Source organism: Mastomys coucha, unplaced genomic scaffold (assembly GCF_008632895.1).
Source record: "Mastomys coucha isolate ucsf_1 unplaced genomic scaffold, UCSF_Mcou_1 pScaffold19, whole genome shotgun sequence".
NCBI classification, from domain to species: Eukaryota; Metazoa; Chordata; class Mammalia; order Rodentia; family Muridae; genus Mastomys; species Mastomys coucha.
Window position 1 is genome coordinate 11,744,838 of NW_022196901.1, and position 9,444 is coordinate 11,754,281.

At 37.3% G+C, this 9,444-nt stretch overlaps 1 pseudogene across 1 annotated transcript; it reads right to left on the reverse strand.

The window, feature by feature from the left end:
* Window positions 1–207: 207 nt before the first annotated feature.
* On the reverse strand, window positions 208–1,511 carry LOC116097406 (annotated as a pseudogene). Its single transcript, XR_004121406.1, has 2 exons — window positions 1,354–1,511; window positions 208–859 (listed from the first exon to the last, which is right to left on the reverse strand). The product of XR_004121406.1 is annotated as a motile sperm domain-containing protein 3-like (transcript).
* Between the last annotated feature and the right edge of the window lie 7,933 nt (window positions 1,512–9,444).

Genomic DNA, 9,444 nt, shown 5'->3' on the forward strand with positions numbered 1-9,444 from the left:
TGTTATTTATTATGTTTTACCCTGGCTTCTAGGCATTGAGTTTGAGAAGATTGTAATTCTCCATGTTAGTATCTGCTTTTGACTTCATTGAGTGGGTGAGTTTTTTTTTTTTTTATTTTTAAAATTTATTTTATCCAACTTGGAAAATGAGTATAAATCCCTGGATGTTTATTGTGGGGAGGCTGTCAATCAATGGATGGGCGGAAGGGAGGGAGGAGGAGCAAGGTGCAGACATCACAGTGGCTGCCTTAGGTCCCTGCCTGCGAAGGGGAGGGTGGGTGAGGTGGGTTGGGCTAAGAGCTCAGGTCCGGAGGAACACCATGTTGAGGAGGTCTAAGATGTAGGCCACGACCAACTTCTGTCCTATGGACACATGCAGGACTTGAGGCAGCTGGCTGCCAAGTTCATCCTGCAGTAGCAGTAGCAGGCAGGCCATAGAGATGATGCCTGTCAGGAAGAAGAGCAGGAAGGAGCTGGCGGCCAGCTGCTGCGGGGTGGGGGGGGGGCATTCTCATGAAGATGTCTGGCTGGGGTTGTTCCTGTCCACGCAGGAGGTCCTGGGTTGGACGTTCATTCAGAATGCCCCTGAAGCTCCAAGGGGTATGCTGGGGCCGGAAGAACAGAGGTGATGTCCTTTCTTCCAACCACTCATTCATTACTCGGCCCCCTCCTCAGATAGCTCAATGTGGAATCGGTCCTGGACATCATAGTGGCTAGGAATGTGAGCCACATGCCTTATCACAATCTCAATGCAGGACTGAGGCTTCACATATCCCTCCGCATCGAATACCATATATTTGGCAGGTGCTGTACACAGAACTCGGAAGCGAAGCGGAGTTCCCGAGGGGTTGCAGATGATGTGTTATAACTCCAGGTCACGCCAGAACATACCACTCACTAGGCCCAAACAGTTCCACGTGTAAGAGGTTTAATTGAGAGGGAGAGAGGGGGCAGTAGCAGAAAGAGAGGAGGGAGAGAGAGAAAGATGAAGGAATGTTCCCCATATATATATATGAGTTCTGACATGGTGGCTGCAGGTAAAGGTGGGAGGTGAGCCCAGTGGATTCTGGGACTATGGTGGCTGTTGCCCTGGCAACAGGTCTGTGGACCTGCCTATGCAACGCCACAGGCTTTGGATGGCCTGATGCTAACATACCTCCCTTTTTGATATTATAAAGAGAAGGAAAGAAAAAAGGAAGGGGAAGCCGATGGTGAAAAGGGAGAGAGGGCGTCCTGTCTCTTAAGCTACTTCCTGCTGTCTAGGGGCTTTGTCAATAGGGGGTAGCTGGCTTTCACCCTCGGGACCCACTTGGTAAACATTCGAATTAGGTTCCTCTGTGGACAGTGGCTCATTTGCCGGGATCCACTTCTTTGGTCTGCCCTGAATACTAGATAGGGGGAAAGACCAGTACCGGGACAATGGGTCCTGAGGAAGGAGGGAAGCCGTGGGACCCCCGCCCAGGGGCCCATGGACCTAGCAGGTCATGGTACTGGGGTGTCCCAAGGTGCATGCAGGCTCTGGACAGTCGCACATCCAAAGGCAGAGCTCAGGAGGACAAAAGGGTCTTAGAGTTTAGGGCTTACAATCAAAGTTTCCTCCAGTCAACTTATGCCCAAACTAAGGGCGCCATCTTCCTGAGAGCTCCTTTATGCACTGTTTTTTGTTTGTTTGTTTGTTTGTTTGTTTGTTTTTATGTCTTAATTTCATTTATTTAAAAAGTACTTAGGGTTTGGGGAGATGACACAGGGGGTAAAGGGTTTTATACAAGCATTGAAGTTTGATTTCAGATCAAATTTAAAAGTCTGGCATGATAGTACATGCCAATAATACCAGCCCTGGGAGGTGGAGTGAGGAGCATACTAGGTTCCTGCTGGCTGGCCACTTTAGCCATTCATCGAGCTACAGGGCTTATAAGAGACCCCCATCTCAAGAAATAAGATGGAGAGCCATAGAGGAAGACATGGTTTGCTTTGATGAGTTGATTTTGCCTGCTGCTGAGTCTTCCCTGCCATCAGAACCATTATTTCCAGGCTTCCACCACGGACTGAGGACCTGTGGCCCTTGGGGAGTACAGTGGAACTTTTAAGAAGTAGGACCCTGAGAAAGAAATTTAGGTCATTGGGGGTGTATCCTTGAATGGCCTTTGTGTCTCATTCTGTTTGTTCCCTGGATGCCAGGAGGTTGTAGCTTCCTCTGCCTCATGTTCCTACCCTACTGTCTCTCCTGGCTGCAGGCTGAAAACAAATGAGCTGAATGACCATACACTGAAACCTCAAAATCATGACTTCAATCATTCAGCTTTTCCTCCTACAAGTTGACTTATTTCTGTTATTTTAGCAATTTCAAAGACGATTAGGGATGTCCTCCAGGTACTCTAACACTTGTTTTCTTTCTACATCTCTCTCCCTAGAAAGAGAATTTTATGGATTCTGCACTCTTTTTTTTATTGAAACAATTCATTTACTGAGACATAAACTAAGAATATGTTAATGTAGATTTTAATTTACATATTACTGAGGTCATCATTGTTGCAGAGAAAGCAATAATTTCGATATAAGAATTCAACCAATTCAATAAACTAATCCTGACTGTACCTCCTAGCTCTCATATCAACAAAAATGTGGACAAACAACGGGGTAAAGTAATGTGAGGCTCAGAAATTGAAGACACAAATATGTACAAATATGTTCAAGAAAACAGAGCAAGCTTGATGGAGTACAGAAAAGAACTGCTTGTACTGAGAACTAGTTTTACTTAGTCCCTTGCCTAACTGTTGTCAATTTTCAGTCTTCAGACTACTTTTTTACCTATCCCTCAGAAATTTCTTAGACATTTAAGCTATTGAGTTACATCTTAGACCACCAACTGAATTAAAGCTTTTAAAAATTAACTAATACAATTTATTTTAAAATATAAAACTCAGTATTGACATTTTTTAACTCATCAAAATAATTTATAATAGTTAAATGCCTCTTAAATATACATGATATCTTCTGAAGCTAAAAAGTAATAGAAGAAAATCTCCTATGAAGTCCCCTGTGAAAGGAAATTGTGACAAGTTCCTGATTAGACAGAGACCATTTCATCTCCAAGGGAGAATATTTAATGTAACTCTGGTTTCATAGATTGAATTGGGGAGTGTTCTCTCTGTTTCTATTCTGCGGAATAGTTTGAAGAGTATTGGTATTAGGTCTTCTTTAAAGGTCTGATAGAATTCTACACTGAACCCATCTTGTGCTGGGCTTTTTTGGGGCTTTTAATGGCTGCTTCTATTTCTTTCAGGGTTATAGGACTGTTTATCTGATCCTGATTTAACTTTGGTACCTGGGTGCTTGTTTTGTTTTTTTTTCCCCTTGGCTTCTGTTTCCTTCTTTTATTCTTAGGAGAGTCGGTTGCTTATTTTCTGTTTGGTAGGTAACTCTACGATCCTGGAAGTTGTGAGATCCTGGGAATTCAGCATAATATGTGTTCTTAGCTATTATGAGCTGACACTTAAGAATGCAGATGATCTGTTCTACTTGTTTTTCTCCATGGTTTAGTTGGCACATTCTCAGAGAAAGGCTGCTGAAGTTGGAAACTGGATTAACAGGAGGAAAAGTTCTGAGTGGTCTACAGGAGATAGGGTAGAGAGGATGAGAAGGCTACAACAGGTTGTCTGCTACAGTGATCAGTGAAATTTGGATCTGAATTTGGAGAAAAGGAAGTTGTAAAACTCCAGTTAGACTACCAGGTTCTCTTTCAGGAGTGTCTTCTAGGTTCCAGAAAATGTCAACTGTGGTTAAATACTGGGATAAATTGTTGAATGAAACAGCAAATATTGGAAAGAAAGGTCTGTATGGCTCACTGGATGCAGGAAGGCAGGGAGGCTACACATGCTTTAGACCTGGGGCTGCAACTAGGGTGATAGAGTTGGAAGACAGGTGAAGATCTTGAGATAGCTTATTTGCTTCCATGACAAGAATGACCTGTAGGTCCCCAGAGAACACCCACTATGGTTGGGGCATAAGATAATGGATGAATCACTAGGGCAAGATTGGTAGGGAAGATCTGTGTGATTCTGCTGAAGATGGGGTTAGAAGGGTAGGGAAGGCTGGATCAGGTGTCTACTACAGTGCTGAAAATGAGACTGGGAACGGAGCTGGAAAAGAGGCAGAAGTGGTGAAGATCTGCAGTTAGCCTACCTGCGTTCCTGACTGCTATGATTGGATGTCTTCTTGTTTTAATAAAAAACAAATATAAAAATTTATCAGTAACACAATTTCACCAGCATCAGATTCAGAGAACATGCTGATGAAGAATCTAATATTCAGTCAGCTACTTAACTACAGGGCTTTGGATAGTCATCAAGGTAAATGTAATATCCCAATAAGTTAACTTACCCTACTATATTGGAATTAATATGAATTAAGTTAATTAAGAATTAAATTAATTAAATTAATTACTTAAAAATTAATTAAGTTCATTAAAAAATTAAGTTAATTTACACTATTACACTGGAATTAAGTACTCTTATTCGTCCTGTTAATATGGTTCACATAGTCCTGTCCTGCTTTAACTACCAATGAAAAAGTTTGTATACCTCTAATTTAAGATTGTTCTTAATTCCAGATCTACTATGATACATTAAAAATACTTTTAAAAAGTCACCCTGGAAGGAAGCTTTTCAGTACTTTCATTTTATTTGTTTGCTTTGATTGATTTTCAAAATCAACAATAGTCTTACTATGTAGTCTAGGCTACGTTCACACTTGACGCAATCCAGACTCCCAGGTGCTGAGGTTATAGGCTTTCAGCCTCATGCCCATCTTTTACCATGTTTTATATTCCTTCTTTCCTAGTGTATTTTCTCACAGATAAATTCTGTCTTTTCATCTTTAATTCTTTTTAGCAGTTATCACATTGAACATGGATGTCTTCATTTTTTATTTGGGACAAAACAAAAATTTCCCTCCAAACTGGACATTCCTTAAAAACCTGACAAATTATATAAAAGTTTATAAAGTTAATTCCATCTCAATCACTTTTCATCAAGTAACCATCGATGGCTACGGAGGACATAAAATAACCTCCAAAGAAGTAAATCCTGCCTTCACATTGTTTCTAATATCTAAATATGATTTTGTGTACACTGTAAATAATAAGTAACTTAACAAAACCAGCAATAAAATAGAAAAATACATTATTAAGAGAATGGCTATTACTGATTCATTAAAATGTAATCATTTACCTTCACTTTACCAGATTTGGAGTATGTTAACTTAATAATTATAGCAAGTCTGTCAGTTCTTATAAAAGATAATATATATATATATATATATATATATATATATATACACTTATGTACTAAGATATTTAACTTTGTGAAAGTTAATATATACATATGTATGTATATATATAAATTAATATATATTATGTAAATTATATATATATATATATAAATTTAATGTTCACAAAATTAAATATCTTACCACCACTTGGTTTTAAAAATTCAAGAATATGTTATAGGCTGTTCTAGCTTAAAGGAGTAAGATATTTACATTGTGATATATAGTACTGTAAGAAATAAATGTACAGTGATTTTGAATATAGAAATTTTGACAGCTGAATCCTAAGATGCAACCTTTAGTCAAATGCTGCTTATTCAGACTAATATGATTTTTATTGTAGTTTCTACTCAATGTAATGTATAACTTCAAACTCTGTATCTACTTATATGTTTGAAGTATGAACCAGTATGATGTTTTCTTTTATTATAAACCAAGAATTTGTGAGTCACAGAGCTATTCAGTACATATATCCACTCCCAAGTCTCAGTAGTAGCATGCCTATGGCAAGTACAGCAGTAGAGAAAATAAAATTTTATGCAAACTTGAATGAGGATATTGCATTGGTTATATGTAGGAAAAGAAGACTACCACTCATAAGAAACAAAAGTGAAATGTGTCATAATTTACTCCATCTCATCTGAAATAGAAAGAGCCAATCTTCAACACTGTACTTAGGTAGGGTTTTTCTAAAACTGCATTCCAAAGGCATTATTAGGTAGATGATGCCAAAAGTCTATGCTTAATTCACTCTTTATGATTTCTTTTTGTTATTAGAATATATTTTTCAAAATAAAAAAAAGGAATGGGCTTTAGTAAGAATGAGATCAGAGTGCATGAGTCAATGAGTCAGGCTGCCTCTATTATTAAGATCAATTTTGTTTTCTTGATGCTTCCTAGCCAAGTCAAAAACTCTCTTCTCAAGAGCTTTTGGCTGAATGCCACAAATTTTAAGCATTAAGAGAGAAAATAGTTCAGGATTATAGTATAAATTTCTTACCAGTTGGCCTACTTGATACTTTTCAAATGAATTCACAATTTCTATTGTTAATATTCTTCCATTATTAATGTCAAACTCCCAAACTCTATATAGTCACACACACAAACACACTAACACACACACACACACACACACACACACACACACAGACACCACATATACACACTGAGAGACACAGAAAGACAGTGAGACAGAGACCAACATAGATGTAGAGAAGGATATACAGACAGAAATATATGTCTCTTCTTTTCTTTCATATAAGATTGGACCCTTATGAATAATTGATGTTCAATTATTTTAATTAACCTCAAGGTGCATGTTTAGATTGGTAAAATTTTAAGTAAATATCATAAATGGCAAACAAAGAGAATCTAGGGAAACATGGGATAAGCAGTATTAAGATTATAAAGAATCATTTTGGAAATGACTCTCAGATTAAAGTTATTTGAGTAACCATATAGTTTATAAAGCAAACCAGTCAATTATTCATTTTTAGTGTAATATTAGAATACTATTTCAAATCACATACAAAACAGCACACTTACAAATTTAAAATCCACTTCAAGAATGAATTTTTGTATTTTTATTCTAGGATTTAAAGTACATGACTATAAATATAATGTTGGCATTCATGGCAAATTGTTTTCAAACAACAGCTTGGGAGAACACTTCACAGCTGTTGCTTGTATTATTTGTGTGTGTGGAGGGGGTGTCTTTTTATGAGTGCATTTTTATGTCATGCATTCAACTTAGAGAAAATAACATAATAATATTCACCCAGAACCTAGAAATAATGCAAATGTTTAAGGAAAGCCATGGGCCAGGGTTTGAACATATTTCTCAATCTTGTAGTATTATCAATTTGGGTATTACTTAATCTCTCTATTCTCCATATTTTAAATACAGGAATTGAATTGAAGTAATTTCTATTTGAGACTACTTTCATCTAAGATCCCAACAATGGGCAACGACTCTGACTCTTTTTTCCCCTATGTTTTAAAAATAATTCCTGAGTGGTAATTGTAAAAGTAATTTTTATTGGGCAGATGTAATTATCATCTTGGAGACTTACTACTGAGTGAACTCACTCTAGCTCTTTCAATCTTAAGCTGGCTGGTTCAACTTAGGTGTTCTTGTTCAAATTCCTCTCTAAAATTACTGATTCAAATTGGCTTCTCTTGTCTTCTGACTGAATTGCTCTGATGGAAAAACAGCCTCTGAACGCCACAAATTGACTGAATTCAAGAACCAAACTTGTCTTAACTGAGCTGAGCTGAACTTTACTCAATGGTATGGAACTGAGCTGCATTTAATGAACTAACTAAGTCTTAGGTAGCCTCTTGCCTGACTGTTTTCAGGAGAACGGGGTGAATCCTGTCTCTGACTCATTCTGCCAATTCTTTCTCTGATTTATCGTTTTGTCTGCCCTTCAATTAGATGTCACTTCCAAACATAGCTATCCTTCTACTAACTAATTTTACCTTCATTGTTTGGGATTAAAGGTGTATACTAAGGGTGTAGTATAATTCAGGCACAGGGATTAAGGGTATGCCACTGCAGAAAGTTCACAGAAACTTACAAATTCTTTGGATGTGAAACCTTGTCAGAGCAGCCATATTGCTGAATTAAAATTCCTCAACTACCAAAAATAAACATACAAATAAAACAAAACTGAAGAACTTGTAGGTAAGTATAAATTAGACAAAGAGAACAAGAGGAGAGAAGCCAGCAAACCATACTTCTTCATATCCTTTCTCCCAGATGGTCATAATGGAATTCAAATATATGGTCCAGTAAAAATGTTCTCAACATCAAGAATGCCACTACTATTTTAAAGTAAAACTATTAAAATCCATCTTCTTGATTGTATCAATTACTTTGTTTGCTTCTGTGACCAAAACCATAACATAGGAAACAATTTAAAGAAGGAACTCTTTGTTGTGGCTTACAGCTCAAGGATGTGGATGAATGAGGGATGAAGGTGGGAATGAGGCCATTGGTTATCCATTCAGGAATTGGGATACTTACTTGTAGTCCAGCTAGCCCCTACAGACTAGCCACCTTTGTAGAGGTGTTTCATAAAATTCTAAAATCTTCCAAAAAACTGCCACTACTTGGGGATCAAGTGTTTAAACATATGACCATATAAGGAATATTTAACATTCAATCCAAGTAATTATTTAAAATCAATTCTAATTGAATGTGAATCAATCTTTTTTTTAATATGTACAAACATTTGCTTCAGCTTTATTCTATCAGGTTATATTATTTTATTGTTCTTTTAGATATGATATATATATATGTATGTAGATACATATATATATTAGATATTTTCTTTATTTACAAGTCATATGATTTCTCCTTTCTCAGTTTCCCCTCCAAAAAACAAACAAACAAACAAACAAACAAAGAAAACAAGAACAAACCCTTGTTGCCTCATCCCTCCCCATGCTTGCCACCTCACCCTCTCCCACTTATTGGCCCTGGCATTCCTCTACACTGGGGCACAGAATCTTCACAGGGTCAAGGGCCTCTCCTCCCATTGATGATCGACTTTAAGCAAATAGGTGTAAGGTTGTCAAGGTGGTTGAGAGGGTAAACGTGCTTGCTTCCAATCTCATAGCTTGAGTTTGGGCTCTGGAACTTACGTAATAGGAAGAGAGAATTAACTGTTTTCTGACCTCCACTCAAATGTTGTAGCCTACACCTTTATAACTACACACACACACACACACACACACACACACACTAATAAATAAAATATCTTCAGAAAGAAGTTACATATATTATTTCCATTATTTTGAAAACTACAAAATTAACTATACAAATGTAGAATACAACTACTTCACACAGTGATAGATATTAAATATACAGAAAGCAATATGGAATAGCCAGGGTTGTTGTATATTAACACATATGCATGTTTGTATATGTGTTACTTAAATGGGTGAATTTGAAGGTGGTGCACAGAGGCTGCTGTCAGATATTGCATTCAGTCCCTCTTTTCTTTGTTTTACTTTTGAAAGAGAAGCTATACTGATTGTCTAAGTGTTTCCATTGTTCTGAAGAAACACCATGACCCAGGCAACTCTTTTAAAGGACAACATTTAATTGGAGCT